The 21,286-nt window shown below is 34.9% G+C and overlaps 1 pseudogene; it reads left to right on the forward strand.

Annotated features, from left to right (window-relative positions):
* Positions 1–19,331, forward strand: part of LOC136034032 (zinc finger protein 436-like) — a 27,281-nt pseudogene extending 7,950 nt beyond the window's left edge.
* The last annotated feature ends 1,955 nt before the right edge of the window (positions 19,332–21,286 follow it).

The following is a 21,286-nucleotide window of genomic DNA, read 5'->3' on the forward strand; positions in this document are numbered from 1 at the left end:
GAAAAAAGGAAAATCTGAGTTCAGATTTGGAGTCGGCATACTTGATTAGATAGAAAACGACTATTTAAACTCAAAAATATTTATAAACACAAAAGTGGGATTTTCCCCCTCATTTTTCCCCTTTAAGGGCAAATTTGGGATACTTGTGCAAAAGGGATTCGGGGGGATTTTTTTGTGTGATTAAAATGATTTTTCTGAACATTTTGGTGTAAAAAAAAAATTCTGTTGCAATTTCCCCGAGGTTTGACCATTTTTTTTCCGTATCTTTCCTCCACTAATAAAACAGAATCCTAGTAAATAAAATTGGTAAAATTGTGTAAAATAAGGTAATCACTGGGAAATAAAGGATAACACGGCTGTTTTAGAGTTGCCCTGTAGCTAGAAGACCAGTTGAGCATTTTCATTTCGTTTATCATTTTTTCAGCTTTCACTGAAATTTTTTTAATAATTTTTATTTTTCTACGCTTACATGGTAATACCCCTAGGGTTTTATTAGTTTAATTAACAGATTACCCTTGGTAATTTTGTTCCTAGTGTAATTTCTCAGTGCTTTGACAATGCCTAATTTTATGACAACTATTTTGTAAAAATAAACTTCAAAACTTATTTCTTTGTTTTCTGGTAGTTGTTTCGTCATAGTTGATTCAATTTATGGGTGCATGGGTTGAAACAAGAGAGGCATATTGGCAGAATTTTTGGGAACTATATAATTCGGGCTGTATATTTTCACATAAGGGAGAGGTTTTTTATTGAGGGGGGGTAAAGTATTCTAGTACTGCATGCAAAATATGTCAGTTACAACTATTATATATATATTATGAAATATAAGTTTTTTTTTCACTTTTCCTTGTTAATAGCCCATAATCAAGACCGTTACCCAAATTTTCGCTTACAGACCTGGTATATCATTACTCTGAAATTACTGACAGTAAAAAGCCTATAGATTTTTCTGAGTTGAGATAGTAAAAAGTAATATTACTGCTACTATAGTATTACTTAGTATTGCACTATACCCCAGAGAAGTAACTTCCCAAAAGATGGTCGTATTATCTTAACTTACTGTTACTATATGCCCAGGTTTGTTCTTTATTAGGTTTCAGCTGCATCCGATGAAACTTACATAGTCCCTGTTTATGATATAATATATCGATCCTTGTTTTAGCTACGGGCTAGAGTAAATTCTTTACTATAATCATCAGAGCTAACGTTTTAATATAACGTTTTTCTGTTTGCATCATAGCTCTAATAAAATTATGACGACATTCATTATCTAGTATATGAAAATACAGTTCTTTGTAAAAATATTGATTTTTTTTTATTACAAAAGCACGTAGAGGTCGTAAAAAATTGATAATATTTAAAACATCATTTTTTTAATTACAAAGCGTTTTTAACCCCATCAATTTCCTTAAAATGAGCCACTAAACAGCTCTCTAAGATGTTCCAGTGCCCCGCTATTCGTGGAAAAGAAAAAAAAGAAAGAAAAGAAAAGATGCCATATATGCAGAATATTGTTTTTGCAGACACTTTTCTTGATTTTCAAGCCTTTTATTATTTTTATTATTTATTATTATTATTTATATTTCCTATATTTATTATTTATATTATATATTATTTATATTTATATTATTATTTATATTTTATTATTTATATTATTTACATTTTTATTATTTATATTTCCCTTGTTGTCAAACAGTTCGTGGTAACGAACTGTAGTAAGGAGCGTCCCGGCTCAATAGTAACCAAAACTCTAAAAAATGGAATTTTGATACCAATACCTACATCAAAAGAATCACATTTTAATGCTGATTTTAAATATATAAGTTTCATCAAGTTTAGTCTTACCCATCAAAAGTTACGAGCCTGAGAAAATTTGCGTTATTTTAGAAAATAGGGGGAAACGCCCCCTAGAAGTCATAGAATCTTGACGAAAATCACACCATCAGATTCAGCGTATCAGAGAACAATACTGTAGAAGTTTCAAGCTCCTATCTACAAAAATGTGGAATTTTGTATTTTTTGCCAGAAGGCAGATCACGGATGCGTGTTTTTTTTTTTTTTTTTTTTTTTTTTTTTTTTTTTTCCAGGGGTGATCGTATCGTCCCAGTTGTCCTAGAATGTTGCAAGAGTGCTCATTATAACGGAAATGAAAAATTCTAGTGCCCTTTTTAAGTGACCAAAAAATTGGAGGGCACCTAGGCCCCCTCCCGCGCTAATTATTTTACCAGAGTCAACAGATCAAAATTCTGAGATAGCCATTTTATTCAGCATAGTTGAAAAACCTTATAACTATGTCTTTGGGGACGACTTACTCCCCCACAGTCCCCGTGGGAGGGGCAACAAGTTACAAACTTTGACCAGTGCTTACATATAGTAATGGTTATTGGGAAGTGTGCAGGCGTTTTCAGGAGGATTTTTTTGGTTGGGGCAGGGGTTGAGAAGAGGGGGATATGCTGGGGGAACTTTCCATCAATAGTTTGTCATGGGGGAAGAAAATCTCCATGAAGGGAGCGCAGTATTTACTAGCATTATTTAAAAAAAAAACAATGAAAAAATAAATATGAAAAAGTTCTTTCAGCTGGAAGTAAGGAGCAGCATTAAAACTTTAAACAAACATAAATTGTTACCCATTTGAGGGGCTCACCTCCTCCTAATACCTCGCTCTTTACGATAAAGTATTTTTAGTAATTTCAACTATTTATTCTACGGCTTTTGTGATTCTGGGGTCATTCTTAATGAATTGGGACAAAATTTAAGCTTTAGTGTAAAGAGCGAGGATCTGACAAGGGGGCGAACCCCCTCATATATGTAATAAAAATATGAGAATACAAAAGTTCTTTACGTAAGCTAATTTATAAGTTACGTAAATCTTTTACTAATAAAAATATTCGTAAAAAATTAAAAATTCTAGTTGCCTTTATAATTAACCAAAAAATTGGAGGGCAACTAGGCTTCCTCCCCGGCTCTTTTTTTCTCAAAATCATTCGATCAAAATTATGAGAAAGCCATTTAGCCAAAAAAAAAAAAATACAAATTTTGTTTTAATTATTCCTCTGCAGAGAGCCAAAATCAAACCATGCATTGATTCAAAAACGTCCAGAAATTAAATAAAAAAAACAAGTTTTTGTAACTGAAAGTAAGGAGCGACATTAAAACTTAAAACGACCAGAAATTACTTCGTATATGAAAGAGGCTGCTTCCTCATCAACGCCTCGCTCTTTACGCTAAAGTTTTTTACTGTTTTAAAAAGAAGAACTGAGAGAAAGAGTCAAACTTTAGCGTAAAGAGCGGGGCGCTGATGAGGAAGCCGCCTCTTTCATACACGAAGTAATTTCTGGTCGTTTCAAGTTTTAATGTCGCTCCTTACTTTCAGTTAAAAAAACTTGTTTTTTTTATTTAATTCAAGCCAAGGGACGGTAAGTTTTCTGTACAAGGGTTTCGCATAAGTTGGTTCTAATATTGTACTTCTTGTTTTTATCTGACCATTTTTAGGAGATATAGGTTATTATATCTCTTATTATTGGACGTGATTGTCTCTACTAGGCTGCTAGCTACCGCTGGAACCCGGATATATGTAAAGGGAGATAAAGTTCTTGCTTACATCCTCAACTTTATAAAAATTAAATAAAAGTAATGATTTTTCAACTGAAAGTAGGGAACACCATTAAAACTTAAAATTAACTTAAAACTTAATTTCTGATCGTTTTTTAAACAATGCCTGAGAATCTGGCTCCATCTTCGTGGAAAAATCCCTCGACACAAAAAGATTCTCTAGACAATTCAATAATACTGCTGGTAATTATAACCTACTGCAACCCCAAGCCGTCTGGGACTACAGAGCTAACCATGCTCCTCCTCTATCCTCTCCTACTCAAAACCTTCCTATTTTTACTCTCCCAGGAAGCTCCTAAAATCTTTCTAAGAAAAAAAAACTTGTTTTGAAATGATAAAATAAAGCCTTTTTAAAAGTACTGCATGGTATTAGGATATGCATAAAGTCAAAAAGAAATGTTGGAAATGAAAATAGGTGTGTATTCCAACTTGAAAAAAGGGGTTAGGAGGAATATTAAGAAAAGAACTTGTTCTGGAATGATATAATAAAGCCTTTTGAAAAGTAATTGGTGTTAGGATATGCATAAAGTCGAAAATTAATGTTGGAAGTGAAAAAAGATTTGTTCTACAACTTGAAAAAAGGGGTTAGGAGGAATATTAAGAAAAGAACTTGTTCTGAAATGATATAATAAAGCCTTTTGAAAAGTATCGCTCTGTGCTGGGGTATGCATAAATTCGAAAAGTAATGTTGGGAGTGAAAAAAGATGTGTAATGCAACTTAAAAAAGGAGGTTAGGAGGAATAATAAGAAAAGAACTATTTCTGGAATGATAGGCTATAATAAAGCCTTTTGAAAATTATTGCTCTCTGTTGGGGTATGCTTAAAGCCAAAAAGTAATGTTGGGAGTGAAAAAAGGTGTGTATTCCAACTTAAAAAACGGGTTTTGATAAATATTAGGAAAATAATTTTTTCCGAAATAATATAATAAACCCTTTTGAAAAGTATTGCACTGTGTTGGGGCATGCATAAAGTCAAAAAGTAATGTCGGGAGTCAAAATAAGTGTGTAATCCAACTTAAAAACGGATTTAAGAGGAATATTAGGAAAACAACTTGTTCTGAAAAGATAAAATAAAGTCTTTTGAAAAGTAATGCTTGGTGTTAGGTTATGCGTAGTCAAAAAGTTATGATGGGTGAAAAAAGATGTGTACTCCAACTTGAAATAATGGAACTAGAAGGATAAGTAAGAAAAGAACTTGTTCCGAAATAACATAATGTAACCTTTTGAAAAGTATTTTTCAGTGTTTGGGTTTGCATAAAGTGAAAAAAGGTGTGTATTCCAACTAAAAAGAACGGGTTTAGGAGACATATAAGGAACTGAACTTTCCTAAAGAAAGAATCATTTCGGAACAAGTTCTTTTCTTGATATTCTTCCTAAAATGGTTTTTTCAAGTTGGAGTACACACCTTTTTTCACTCCAAACATTAGTTTTGACTTTATGCATACCCCAACACAGAAAAATACTTTTCAAAAGGTTACATTATGTTATTTCGGAACAAGTTCTTTTCTCTATATTCCTTCTAGTTCCGTTATTTCAAGTTGGAGTATACATCTTTTTTCACTCCCATCATAACTTTTTGACTACGCATAACCTAACACCAAGCATTACTTTTCAAAAGACTTTATTTTATCTTTTCAGAACAAGTTGTTTTCCTAATATTCCTCTTAAATCCGTTTTTAAGTTGGATTACACACTTATTTTGACTCCCGACATTACTTTTTGACTTTATGCATGCCCCAACACAGTGCAATACTTTTCAAAAGGGTTTATTATATTATTTCGGAAAAATTTATTTTCCTAATATTTATCAAAACCCGTTTTTTAAGTTGGAATACACACCTTTTTTCACTCCCAACATTACTTTTCGGCTTTAAGCATACCCCAACAGAGAGCAATAATTTTCAAAAGGCTTTATTATAGCCTATCATTCCAGAACAAGTTATTTTCTTATTATTCCTCCTAACCCCCTTTTTTAAGTTGGATTACACATCTTTTTTCACTCCCAACATTACTTTTCGAATTTATGCATACCCTAGCACAGAGCAATACTTTTCAAAAGGCTTTATTATATCATTTCAGAACAAGTTCTTTTCTTAATATTCCTCCTAACCCTTTTTTTCAAGTTGTAGAACAAATCTTTTTTCACTTCCAACATCAATTTTCGACTTTATGCATATCCTAACACCAATTACTTTTCAAAAGGCTTTATTATATCATTCCAGAACAAGTTCTTCTCTTAATATTCCTCCTAACCCCCTTTTTCAAGTTGGAATACACAGCTATTTTCATTTCCAACATTTCTTTTTGATATTCCGGGATATAGGATGGAGAGGCTGAATAGGAAACAGATGGCGAGAGGTGGCCTTGTCCTTTATATTGCTGATCGTCTTACATATAATGTCCGAAGTGATTTGAGCAGAAATGAGGAAGGAATCTTTGAATCCCTTTTTATTGTGCATCTCCTTGAACGGTTTTACCATCGAGTATAAGCATCGATAGAACTGAAGGCAGAGGAGGAGTAGGTCTAAGTACTAAATTAATTAAATACCATGTCTTCCTAACATCCTTCCCACATTCAGAAAATTTCCTATGATAATACTGAGACTTTGCCTTCCGATAGAGAGAATTAAATATACTCCTATAGGTCTTGAGACGTTTGTGATCTGCTACAGATGATGAAGCTTTGTAAAATTTCCACAAATAATTTTTCCTTTTCCAGCTTTTATGAAGACCTGAACTCATCTTTGGATTCGGTGGTGCTATCCTTTTCGAAGTATGGGGCGCTGGACCCTGATTGCAAATTTCCAGGATTCCTTCTTTCACTAAATCATAAAAGGAATCAAAAGAGCGGTTAAAATCTGAATCAGAAACCAAACTGTCCCATGGGAGATCAGCCAGACGAGAATTAAGTAGACTTAGCTCAGTATCACCATAACGGAAAAATGGGAGAGTAGATGGTGATGCTATACGCTGCGCTTGATCATCATTCTTATATTGGGAAATAGCGGGAAAATGATCAGAAATATCACTAACCAGCACCAAATTATCTAAGACATCTAGTGACGAAAAAATATTATCAATAAGAGACGCATGCGTGTCAGTAACTCGGATTGGTATACAAACTGAAGGTAGAGTTCCAGAAGAAAGCATCATCGACAAAAAATCAACAGATGAAGCAGAATTTTGATCCAGCAGGTTGAGGTTAAAATCACCCATAAGGATTAGTTCATACGGATGTTTTTGGACTGAGTCCAAACTTCTACCAGAATTTTCAAAAAGGAAGGAATAGATCCACTGGGGACTTTTAAAAGATGTACAAGTTTGTGTTGCTTCGATTCATATCGCTAGTCAAGGTATCCCCACCAGGAATTTTGGTTTACAATTTCACCGCTAGGGGATTTGTAGCACTAATTTTGATATATTAGGCCCTTCCTGGGGGATTTCCTATGTAACCCTAGACAAACTTTGATTCAGTTTAAAAAAAAGTCTGCTTCGCGTTAACATGGATGAACATATTTAGTTAGAAATATCTTTTTATTGCGACTGTTCTATATATAAAGGGCATTATCAGGATTTCAGCAATTCTTAAGAGGCTAGTACAACAAATTCAGATATCGTAGACTCTAGAATAGAAGAGAAGAATCTGGAAGAAATGAGGAGAAGATATGAAGAGAAATTTTCACAGGGCATAAGAAAGGTCACGCAAAAAGAGCTTCGTGTCGAAAAAAAAGAAACATCAAATTAAACGTTAAGAAAAGAGGGATTTCTCTAAAGAGATATCTAAAAATACACTAGAGAAGAAAGTGATGAAACTCCAAAGAAAAATGTGTAAAAGGCAAGATGTAACAAGGAATATGAACTAAGAGAATTGAAAAAGTGCCCCTTCAAGAGAGAACAAAAGGGATCCTTCTAGGGAAGAGATTTTAAACATCCGAATACGTCCTGTAAGAGCTCCCATATGTAATTTTACGATATCTCATTATAGATATTCTTAATAGGTTTTGTACTATAATCTTATAATAAATTTAGTCTTACACCTTAGATAAACCTAGGTTAAGGATACAAGCAGGAATTCCTCTAAACAAATAGATCGGGATCTTCAACATATACTGGAAAACACAGCCTCTAGAGGATTCGAGGCTCTAGTCTTGCTTCTCTTCAATTCATCTATTGCACTTTCGGGACAAAGGGTTTGAGAAATGCTCCTAGGGACAAGAAATCTATAAAAAGCACCTGTTATATTGACACTAGCTCCTCAAGTCCCCTGGCGGCCGTGTTGTCTAGTATATATTGAAGATCCTGAGCAATTTGTATAGGGAAATGCATGCTTGTATCCTTAACCTAGGTTTACTGAAGGTGTAAAGCAAAATCAATATACATAACTATTTGAAAAGTACTGCTTGGGGTTAGTGTATGCATAAAGTCGAAATGTAACGTTGGCTTTCAAAGAAAAGATGTGTGCTCCAACTTGAAGAAACGGTCTTAAGAGGAATATTAAGAAAAAAATTGTTCTGAAATGATATAACAAAGCCTTCTGAAAAGTATTGCTCGGTGTTGGGGTATGCATAAAGTCAAAAAATAATGTTTGGAGTGAAAAAAAATGGTACGTCAACCTGAAAATTATGGGATTAGGAGGAATATTAAGAAAAGAACTTGTTCCGAAATAATATAACATAGCCTTTTGAAAGGTATTGCTCTGTGTTAGGGTATGCAAAAAGTTGAAAAGGAATCTTTGGGAGTGAAAAAAGATTAGTACTCCAACTTGAAATTATGGGATTAGGAGGAATATTAAGAAAATAACTTTGCATAAAGTAATGTTGGGGGGTGAAAAAAGATTAATACTCCAACTTGAAATAATGGGATTAGGAGGAACATTAAGAAAAGAACTTCGCATAAGGTAATGTTGGGGGGTGAAAAAAGATGTGTACTCTAATTTGAAAAAAAAATAGGTTAGGAGGAATATTAAGAAAAGAACTTGTTCTGAAATGATATAATAAAGCCTATTGAAAAATATCGCTTGGTTTTAAAGTATGCATAATGTCGAAAAGAAACGTTTGGAGTGAAAATAGATGTGTACTCAAACTTGAAAAAGGTTTTAGGAAGAATATTAAGAAAAGCACTTGTTCTGGAACGAATTTATAAAGCCCTTTGAAAAGTATTGCTCTGTGTTGGGGTATGCTTAAAGCCAAAAAGTAATGTTAAGTGTGAAAAAAGGTGAGTATTCTAACTTAAAAACTGGTTAGGAGAAATATTAGGAAAATCACTCGTTCATAAATAAGCCTTTTGAAAGGAATTACCCTGTGTTGGGGTTTGCATAAAGTCGAAAAGTAATGTTGGGAGTAAAAAAAAATGTGTACCCCAACTTGAAAAAAGGCGTTAGGAGGAATATTAAGAAAAGAACTTGTTTTGAAATGATATAATAAAGCCTTTTGAAAAGTATTGCTTGGTGTTAGGGTATGCATAAAGTCAAAAAGTAATACCCATCTTGAAATAATGGGATTAGGAGGAAAAGTAAGAAAAGAACTTGTTCCGAAATAATATAATAAAGCCTTTCGAAAAGTATTGCTCTATGTTGGGGTATGTATGAAGCCGAAAGTAATGTTAGTAGTGAAAAAAGGTGTGTATTCCAACTAAAAAGAACGGGTTTAGGAGACATATAAGGAACTGAACTTTCCTAAAGAAAGAATCATTTCGGAACAAGTTCTTTTCTTGATATTCTTCCTAAAATCGTTTTTTCAAGTTGGAGTACACACCTTTTTTCACTCCAAACATTTTTTCACTACTAACATTACTTTCGGCTTCATACATACCTCAACATAGAGCAATACTTTTCAAAAGGCCTTATTATATTATTTCGGAACAAGTTCTTTTCTTACTTTTACTCCTAATCCTATTATTTCAAGATGGGTACACGTCTTTTTTTAACCCCCCGTATTACTTTTTGACTTTATGCATACCCTAACACCCAGCAATACTTTTCAAAAGGCTTTATTATATCATTTTAAAACAAGTTCTTTTCTTAATATTCCTCCTAACGCCTTTTTTCAAGTTGGGGTACACATTTTTTTTTTACTCCCAACATCACTTTTCGACTTTATGCAAACCCCAACACAGGATAATTCCTTTCAAAAGGCTTCCTTATTTCATTTATGAACGAGTGATTTTCCTAATATTTCTCCTAACCAGTTTTTGAGTTAGAATACACACCTTTTTTCACACCTAACATTACTTTTCGGCTTTAAGCATACCCCAACACAGAGCAATACTTTTCAAAGGGCTTTATAATTTCGTTCCAGAACAAGTGCTTTTCTTAATATTCTTCCTAAAACCTTTTTCAAGTTTGAGTACACATCTATTTTCACTCCAAACGTTTCTTTTCGACATTATGCATACTTTAAAACCAAGCGATATTTTTCAATAGGCTTTATTGTATCATTTCAGGACAAGTTCTTTTCTTAATATTCCTCCTAACCTATTTTTATCAAATTAGAGTACACATCTTTTTTCACCCCCAACATTACTTTATGCGAAGTTCTTTTCTTAATGTTCCTCCTAATCCCATTATTTCAAGTTGGAGTATTAATCTTTTTTCACCCCCCAACATTACTTTATGCAAAGTTCTTTTCTTAATATTCCTCCTAATCCCATAATTTCAAGTTGGAGTACTACTCTTTTTTCACTCCCAAAGATTCCTTTTCAACTTTATGCATACCCTAACACAGAGCAATACCTTTCAAAAGGCTATGTTATATTATTTCTTAACAAGTTCTTTTCTTAATATTCCTCCTAATCCCATAATTTTCAGGTTGAAGTACCATTTTTTTTTCACTCCCAACGTTATTTTTTGACTTTATGCATACCCAACACCGAGCAATACTTTTCTAAAGGCTTTGTTATATCATTTCAGAACAATTTTTTTCTTAATATTCCTCTTAAGACCGTTTCTTCAAGTTGGAGCACACATCTTTTCTTTGAAAGCCAACGTTACATTTCGACTTTATGCATACACTAACCCCAAGCAGTACTTTTCAAATAGTTATGTATATTGATTTTGTTTTACACCTTCAGTAAACCTAGGTTAAGGATACAAGCATGCATTTCCCTATACAAATTGCTCAGGATCTTCAATATATACTAGACAACACGGCCGCCAGGGGGCTTGAGGAGCTAGTGTCAATATAACAGGTGCTTTTTATAGATTTCTTGTCCCTAGGAGCATTTCTCAAACCCTTTGTCCCGAAAGTGCAATAGATGAATTGAAGAGAAGCAAGACTAGAGCCTCGAATCCTCTAGAGGCTGGGTTTTCCAGTATATGTTGAAGATCCCGAGCTATTTGTTTAGAGGAATTCCTGCTTGTATCCTTAACCTAGGTTTATCTAAGGTGTAAGACTAAATTTATTATAAGATTATAGTACAAAACCTATTAAGAATATCTATAATGAGATATCGTAAAATTACATATGGGAGCTCTTACAGGACGTATTCGGATGTTTAAAATCTATTCCCTAGAAGGATCCCTTTTGTTCTCTCTTGAAGGGGCACTTTTTCAATTCTGTTAGTTCATATTCCTTGTTACATCTTGCCTTTTACACATTTTTCTTTGGAGTTTCATCACTTTCTTCTCTAGTGTATTTTGAGATACTCTTTAGAGAAATCCCTCTTTTCTTACCGTTTTATTTTGATGTTTCTTTTTTTTCGACACGAACCTCTTTTTGCGTGACCTTTCTTATGCCCTGTGAAAATTTCTCTTCATATCTTCTCCTCATTTCTTCCAGATTCTTCTCTTCTATTCTAGAGTCTACGATATCTGAATTTGTTGTACTAGCCTCTTAAGAATTGCTGAAATCCTGATAATGCCCTTTATATATAGAACAGTCGCAATAAAAAGATATTTCTAACTAAATATGTTCATCCATGTTAACGCGAAGCAGACTTTTTTTTTAAACCGAATCAAAGTTTGTCTAGGGTTACATAGGAAATCCCCAAGGAAGCGCCTAATATATCAAAATTAGTGCTACAAATCCCCTAGCGGTGAAATTGTAAACCAAAATTCCTGGTGGGGATACCTTGACTAGCGATATGAATCGAAGCAACACAAACTTGTACGTCTTTTAAAAGTCCCCAGTGGATCTATTCATTCCTTTTTGAAAATTCTGGTAGAAGTTTGGACTCAGTCCAAAAACATCCCCATGAACTAATCCTTATGGGTGATTTTAACCTCAACCTGCTCGATCAAAATTCTGCTTCAGCTATTGATTTTTTGTCGATGATGCTCTCTTCGGGAACTCTACCTTCAGTTTGTATACCAATCCGAGTTGCTGACACGCATGCGTCTCTTATTGATAATATTTTTTCGTCACTAGATGTCTTGGATAATTTGGTGCTGGTTAGTGATATTTCTGATCATTTTCCCTCTATTTCCCAATATAAGAATAATGATCAAGCGCAGCGTATAGCATCACCATCTTCTCTCCCATTATTCCGTTATGGTGATACTGAGCTAAGTCTACTTAATTCTCGTCTGGCTGATCTACCATGGGAGAGTTTGGTTTCTGATTCAGATTTTAACCGCTCTTTTGATTCCTTTTATGATTTAGTGAAAGAAGGAATCCTGGAAATTTGCAATCAGGGTCCATCGCCCCATACTTCGAAAAGGATAGCACCACTGAATCCAAAGATGAGTTCAGGTCTTCATAAAAGCTTGAAAAGGAAAAATTATTTGTGGAAGTTTTACGAAGCTTCATCATCTGTCGCTCATCACAAACGTCTCAAGACCTATAGGAGTATATTTAATTCTCTCTATCGGAAGGCAAAGTCTCAGTATTATCATAGGAAATTTTCTGAATGTGGGAAGGATGTTAAGAAGACATGGTATTTAATTAATTTAGTACTTAGACCTACTCCTCCTCTGCCTTCAGTTCCATCGATGCTTATACTCGATGGTAAAACCGTTCAAGGAGATGCACAATAAAAAAGGATTCAAAGATTCCTTCCTCATTTCTGCTCAAATCACTTCTGACATTATATGTAAGACGATCAGCAATATAAAGGACAAGGCCACCTCTCGCCATCTGTTTCCTATTCAGCCTCTCCGTCCTATATCCCGGAATATCTAAAAGGATGTCCTTTTTTGAATCTAGGAAAGTTTCACATAATCCTGTAACATCAGGAGTTCCACCACTGACGATCAATTGCAGCTCATCAAAAGACGAGCAAAGTCCTTGAATGTTAAGATGAAGCACAGAGAAAATAACATCACGTTTAGAGAAGGCAGAACCATTTAAATGTGAAACATACTTACTTTAGTTAGCCGAATTAGAATCAATATTCTTCAGATTTCTACTTCCAGTTGAATTATTAATTATATTTTCAATATGAAAAATATAATATATAAAAAGGATTATTTTGTAATTCAATTAAACGTTCCCCCAAAGAGTTGATACCAACCTGGTCACCAATAGAAATCGCCGATTTACTCATGGTGGATGGCAGATCCGCTCCATGACCAAACCCACCAGACCAAAGGTATACGGAAAAACAGTAAAAAATAGTATAATCGAGGCAAGGATAAATAAGAAAAAGCAGGGAAAGAGAAGGAAAAAGAAACAAGGAAAAACCAAGAAATAAACAAATAATCAGCATTGGTAATTTAATCGCGAAAGAACCATATATATGCCAAGATATGTAATTTATCACAGGAGTCATTGGCTCACGGTTTTTAGGGCATTTAATGCTCTAGTACGTATGGCCTGGAGCTTTACAACTAACACAAAAAGGACTGTTCTTATACGGGGATTCAGACTAGCTCCGTATTTTGAGCACAGGGTAGTGCTTGTGCAGTTGGCTGCAAGGTGGCCAGTCATATGGCAGTTAAAGCATCGACGAAGCAAAAACACAAACTCCTGGGTGACAAGTCGCTCATAGCCGATTTTCACTGATTCTTAAGGAACTAATCTAAGTCTTTTCTTGATTTGAAATACACTTTGAATGTGCGTGACGCACCACACTTAGCTGTTTTGATACATTTTGGGATTAATTCCTTCAGTGACGAGTCGACTAGTTCGTCCGGTACTTGTTTAATAACAGCAACAAAAGCAGGCTCCTTAAGTGTAGCATTTAGAGTGGGGTCAGAACGCTTTGCCTGTTCAACAATTTGACTAGCGGTTTCTTTAGACGAGACGACAAGTTTCCATTCATTCTTGCCACGGCGTAGCTCAGATACATCGCTGCCAGGGCTAGGACAAAGACTCTATAAATGCTTGGCGCTCAGTTGGGCCTTTTAGCTCTTTTGGAGGGTTTTTTAGTATTACAGCATACGAGGTTTTAGGCATTGAGTCATGACTTTGGGGCAAGACCAGTGACTGGTCAGAGAGGCTACTTGAAGGGTGAGATATTTTTGCCAGAACGCTGTCCAATTTACGCTAAAACTCATTAATCTTCGATACAACTGTGGCATTTACGGCCTCTCCTATAGTTGGGACTTCACATGGACTAAGAATAACAAATTTTGGGATTTTTAGGCTTTGCTTGGCAGCAGCAACTAAAGTTTCACACATGTTAAGAATATTATCTTCATCTTTAAAGTGAGTCACCATTCGGGTTGTAACACTTAGTTCGGCATAAAGAACTTTCTTTGCTTGGATGATGGTATCGCGATCAAAATAAGCGATAGCTGCCTTTAGGATTAACTCTTGCTTAACTCCATCAGTTAGAGATCGGCTTAAAAAGTTCAAAACAGGATTCAAAATTAATTTGTCTTCCATTTTACACTGATCAAATGCTTTCTGAAATTAACCTGCCGGTAAATTTATAGCAAACAGTATTACTGGCTTTCGCATAAAGTGAATATACCACTCGATGCCTTTTTTTATGCTCTTTACAAATATAATAATCGCTTCTACCGGAAATTCAGATTTAAGCACTTTTTGACCTCTTAAAAATGACTTAAATATGGGGTATAAAAAAGGCTAAGAAAATTGGTCTCAAACCTTAAATATCTTATAATATTGATCTCAAACTTACTGTTTCATTATAAATCAATTTTTTTAATATCATATAATCCACAAGCACTTATTTTCCAATATTAATTTGTATAAATTAATTTTTCCAATGCTATGACGTTTTCTTCTTCCTTGACATCGAATTTTAAATAAAAGCATGCTTTTTTGGTCGAAAATATGAAAGCCGGCTATTATGAATGCCAGTTATACTGTTTGCTATAAATTTAACTATATTAAATACAGCAATGGTTAGTTTACATATTTAATATATGCTATGCTTTACCCCCACCCCCCTGATGTGCAAATATATAGCCCAAATTTGTTTCGAAACTATTACAGACATACGATTTCAAATATCCTGTTATTTTGTAAAAAACGACCGAAAACGCATGCTTTAATTGAAGTTTCGGCGACAAGGAAGAAGAAAACGCCATAACATTGATAAAATATATTTATCCAATTTAATTCTGAAAAATCAGTGCTTGTGGATAATATAACATTAAAAAACGGATTTATCATGAAACAGTAAGTTTAAGTCCAATGTTATAAAGTTTGAGACCAATGTTTTAAGCCTTTTTTATACCCCATATTTAGGTCATTTTTAAGAGGTTAAAAAGTGCTTAAATCTGAATTTCCGGTAGAAGCGGTTATTATATTTGTAAAGAGCATAAAAAAAGGCATCGAGTGGTATATTCACTTTATTCGAAAGCCAGTAATACTGTTTGCTTTAATTTTACCAACCTGCCTCACTCCTTTACTCCACTTTCCCTCTCTTTTCCTTTTCTTTCCTCTCTCCTTACATTCAATTTAAGTCCACAGAATATCAAATATGTGAAATCAATAGATGTTGACACCTTGATAAACCGTCACACAAGTTTTAATTAAAACTGGTATTTTGCCAAATACTGCGAGATCTAGCAAGTGGGATTAAAATTCATACCTCAGACTATCAGGTATATGAAAATGAAAAATAATCCGATTAGTTTAGATGTTGACACCATGAAAGCTAGCTACTGAACTAGCTCTGGTACTAGCTCTGAACTAGTTCAGTCAGTATTAGGTGACCGGATCTTAATGAAATTTAGTATTTAGAAGAAACTCATGTTTCAGAGCTCTTATTTTAAGTCCCGACCAGATCTGTTGACATTGGGGGGAGTTGGAAACCGGAAATCTTGGAAAACGCTTAGAGTGGATAGTTCGGGATGAAACTTGGTGGGTAGAATAAGCAAATGTCGTAGATGCGTGATTAAGGTAACCGGACTGGATCCGCTCTCTTTGGGGGAATTAGGGGCGAGTCCAGTGCTTTGGGGAGTTCGGTGCTTCTGTACGTGTTAGGAAGATGAAAATTGGTAGGTATGTCTGGGAGCTACACAAATTGACTTGATAGAGTCGTCCCCCCCCCCCCCCCGGTTTGACCATCTGGGGGACTGAAGGGAGAGGAAAAACTGAGCTATTTTAACTTACGAGTGGGTGATCGGATTTTAATGAATTTTGATATTTAGAAGGACCTCGTATCTCAGAGCCCTTATTTTAAATCTCGACCGGCATTAAGCCTCTGATTTCCCATTTAAATCAATCCATTGATTCTTAGAATTTTGCTAGAGCTCTTGCCATATGAGTTCTTGGCTCTTCTGGCTTCGTCACAAGTGCCATATGAGCTCTTACCTCTTTTTTATGGGTAGCTATTACTTCAAGTATAGTGAAGAAACGTTCAACAGAACTTACTATAATCGGCCGTTATTTTCGTAATTTTTTTTAGTTTTAAGTTTTCTTCTCTTTGCAGCCCTTCTTGTTCTTATATTTACAAGGTCTTTAGATACCAGGAGGCCCTTTACTTGTAAAGTTTTAGTAAAGTTCATCTTTACTCATCCATAGAGTACCCTATTAAAATTGGGGTATATTAAATATTTACAATGCATTTCAACGCATTATAAGAAACAAACTTGTTATGTGTTTTTGTATTGTGTTTACTCTGATTTTTTTGTAGAAGCTGAAGATGCATCCTCAAATGATGACAAAGATATTTTTGGAAGCACATATTCTATGTTATTAATGAAACATGAAACCAGTCTTTTTGCTGTTGCCCCTGACATTTCTACTGATTGTAAACTTAGTGCTGACCAACTTAAACGAGAAACGAATATTGACGAGGATAAAGGTATGCTTCAGATATGATGATCTTATGTATTTCTATTTTTCCAAATGAAAAGGTGTATCTTACTTTTCTTTTGTATCTATTTTGGGGCGTAAAAAAGTGTCTTTGTTGAATCTGGGCGTTCTGGTTGCATTAAAAAAAACATTTAGTAAATAATAGACAAGGTTGGTTTCAACTAGGGCATAAAACTTTCCATCCCAATGAAACCTCTCTATAACACGATATACTAAATTTTATTTTGAGCTTTTTTCTAGCTTTTATAATTCCAGAACTATTTGAAAATTTAAAACTTATGAGGTATTTTCTGTTGTTTAAGGTGCAGTGATTAAGCTATGTGTACAAGGAGTGTGAGCGATAAAAATTATTTGCCAGTATGTCTTTCCCCGCTCACAGCATTCTTTTGAAACATGGCTTTGGTTTCGCTTACTTTTGTGGTAATAATGTCACAAAAATAAGTGGATAATGTATATGGAATGAAATCAGCCATTTTGCTGCAAGGATAATTTTAGAAATAAATAAAACGCGGGTTGTTTATAAATTTTAACTTTTTCAAAATTGAAAGTGGATTACGATCTTTATTAGTTGGATAAAATTCTTTGAGATTTTACTCGTTTTTTTTTTTTGCTACTAATATAGTATCTTTTTTATCATCATAAGTTGAAGATTTGTTAAAATCTTCATTTTTAAGAATTTATAAATACCAAACAAAAAAAAGGAGTAAAGAATTTGTACTGTAATAGGAATGATGCCTCAAATTGGATTTTATAAATTTGTAACCAAGGTAAGAGTAATTAAAATAAAATTTTTAGTAGCCGTGTAAGGTTTGAACTGTTAAAACCTGAGTTCTATACCATATAAAATAATGGCTAAAAAGTATAAGAATTGGAGATTTATTTTTGTGAATTTTATATTATTTTAGTTCTCCCAGCTACAACGCTCTATGATAATGGTATCAACAAAGAAGGTTGTGAATTATCCAGCATGCCAGGTCTTAAAAGAAGAAATGCAGAAATGTCTAAGTGTCTAAATGACGAAACGAATTCGAATTGTCAATATCAGGGGCCAAACAGCACTTGTGTATTTACTGAAAATAATGTGGAAAAACAGGAGGATATATGTGAGCAAAAATTCAGCCTAAGATCCACCCTATCTCGTCATCAAAGGACTCACACCGGAGATAAACCTTTCGAATGTGATAGATGTGAGAAAAAATTCAGAGAAAAGCAGCACCTATCCAATCACCAAAGAACTCATACTGGAGAAAAACCTTTCGAATGTGATAGATGTGAGCAAAAATTCAGCCTAAGATCCACCCTATCTCGTCATCAAAGGACTCACACCGGAGATAAACCTTTCGAATGTGATAGATGTGAGAAAAAATTCAGAGAAAAGCAGCACCTATCCAATCACCAAAGAACTCATACTGGAGAAAAACCTTTCGAATGTGATATATGTGAGCAAAAATTCAGAGAAAAGCAGCACCTATCCAATCACCAAAGAACTCATACTGGAGAAAAACCTTTCGAATGTGATAAATGTGAGCAAAAATTCAGCCTAAGATCCACCCTATCTCGTCATCAAAGGACTCACACCGGAGATAAACCTTTTGAATGTGACTGATGTGAGAAAAAATTGAGCAAAAAGCAGAATCTATCTCGTCATCAAAAGACTCATACTGGAGAAAAACCTTTCGAATGTGATATATGTGAGCAAAAATTCAGCCAAAAGCAGCACCTACCCAATCACCAAAGAACTCACACTGGAGAAAAAACCTTTCGAATGTGATATATGTGAGCAAAGATTCAGAGAAAAGCAGCACCTATCCAGTCACCAAAGAACTCATACTGGAGAAAAACCTTTCGAATGTGATAAATGTGAGCAAAAATTCAGCCAAAGATCCACCCTGTCTCGTCATCAAAAGACTCACACTGGAGAAAAACCTTTCGAATGTGATAGATGTGACAAAAGATTCAGCCAAAGATCCACCCTATCTCGTCATCAAAGGACTCACATTGTACAAAAACCTCTCGAATATGATGGATGTGAGAAAAAATTCAACCGTGGATCCGACCTATCTAATCATCAAAGAACTCACACTGTGGCAAGACCCTTTTTGTACGTCAATGTGTAAGGGTTTTGTATGTTCAGGAAACTTTCTTAATAAAAGTATCAAACAATTCAGGCTAGAGCAAAACTTTTGTATATTTACAATTTTGTTTCATCTGGAAATTTTGTCAACAATAATTGTGAAAACGCTTTTTTAAATGTCAGCAATGCATAATTATCAGCTTTTCAACATGTTTCTAATTACATTTGTAAAATATTTGGCTTTTTTTAAAGAGTTTTATTAAATATAGTGCTATTATCTCGAAAATTTCTTTTCTAAAGTATAGGGAAAACTCCACAAGAATTCTACCATTCATGTGAAATCGCACGTTAGAGCACAAAATAACCGGAGTTGAATTTCGTAGCATACTCAAGACTAGATGACGCCTACAAGCTATTTTCTCTAAATTATCTTGTTTTCCATAATTTTTTCTTTAATTTCATTTCTGATCAAACAGTTTGTGGTAACGAACCCAATTCAAAAGGTTATATGTGAATTTTTGCTCACATATATCACATTCCAAAATTTTTTTCGCCTGAGTGAGTCCTTTGATGATTTGATATGTTAGATCTTCTGCTGAATTTTTTGTCACATCAGTAATTCAATCATTAAAAAATTAGATTAACGACAAATCACACCATCAGATTCAGCGTTTCTAGCTGTTATCTACCAAAATGTGGATTTTTTTTATTTTTTCATTTTTCAACAGATCACGGATGCGTGTTTATTTGTTTTTTTGTTTTTTATGTCACTTGGCATTAACCGAGTGACATATAGCATTCGCAAATTCTGCTGGTTTGTCGGTCCCGGTTTTGCTACTTTAGGCACTTCCAGGTAAGCTAGGACGATGAAATTTGGCAGCGCGTATCAGGGACCGGACCAGATTAAATTAGAAATAGTCGTTTTCCCGATTTGACGATCTGGGGGGGGGGGAGAGGGGGGCCCGTTAATTCGGAAAGAAAAATTGAAGTATTTTTAACTTACGAACGGTTGATCAGATCTCAATGAAATTTGATGTTTGGAAGGATATCGTGTCTCAGAGCTGTTATTTTAAATCCCGACCGGATCTGGTGATATTGGGGGGAGATGGGAGGGGGAAACCTAAAATCTTGGAAAACACTTAGAGTGGAGGGATCGGGATGAAACTTGGTGGGAAAAATAAGCACAAGTCATAGATACATAATTGACATAACCGGAATGGATCCGCTCTCTTTGGGGTAGTTGGGGGAGGGGGGGTTAATTCCGAAAAATGAGGTATATTTAACTTACGAACGGGTGATCGGATCTCAATGAAATTTGATATTTAGAAGGATATCGTGTCTCAGAGCTCTTATTTTAAGTCCCGACCGGATCTGGTGACATTGGGGGAAGTTTGGGGTGGGGGAACCAAAAATGATGGAAAATACTTAGATTGGAGGAATCGGGATGAAACTTGGTGGGAAAAATAAGCACAAGTCTTAGATACGTGATTTACATAATTGGAACGGATCCGCTCTATTGGGGGGGGGGGGTAATCCTGAAAAATTATAAAAAATGACGTATTTTCAACTTACCAAGGAGTGATCGGATCTTGAAATTTCATATTTAGAAGGACCTCGTATCTCAGATCTCTTATTTTAAATCTCAACCGGATCCAGCGTGATTGGGGGGGGGGCAGTTGGGGGAAACCGGAAATCTTAGAAAATACTTAAAGCGGTGAGATCAGGATGAAACTGGATGGGAAGAATAAAAACCTGTCTAAGATACGTGACTGACATAACCGGACCGGATCTGCTCTCTTTGGGGTAGTTGGGGTGGGGGGTTAATTCTGAAAAATTAGAAAAAATGAGGTATTTTTAACTTACGAACGGGTGATCGGATCTGAATGAAATTTGATATTTAGAAGGATATCGTGTCTCAGAGCTCTTATTATAAATCTGACTGGATCTAGTGACATTTGGGGGGGGGGAGTTGGAAGGGGGAAACACTTAGAGTGGAGGGATCGGGATGAAACTTGGTGGGAAAAATAAGCACAAGTCCTAGATACATGATTGACATAACCGGAATGGATCCGCTCTCTTTGGGGTAGTTGGGAGGGGGGTTAATTCTTAAAAATTAGAAAAAATGAGGTATTTTTAACTTACGAACGGGTGATCGGATCTCAATGAAATTTGATATTTAGAAGGATATCGTGTCTCAAAGCTCTTATTACAAGTCCCGACCGGATCTGGTGACATTGGGGGGAGTTGGGGTGGGGGAACCTAAAATGATTGAAAATGCTTAGATTGGAGGGATCAGGATGAAACTTGGGGGGGGGGGAAATAAGGAGAAGTCTTAGATACGTGATTTACATAATTGGAGCGGATCCGCTCTATTGGGGGGGGGGGGTAATCCTGAAAAATTATAAAAAATGACGTATTTTCAACTTACCAAG

Source organism: Artemia franciscana, chromosome 12, assembly GCF_032884065.1.
Source record: "Artemia franciscana chromosome 12, ASM3288406v1, whole genome shotgun sequence".
NCBI classification, from domain to species: domain Eukaryota; kingdom Metazoa; phylum Arthropoda; class Branchiopoda; order Anostraca; family Artemiidae; genus Artemia; species Artemia franciscana.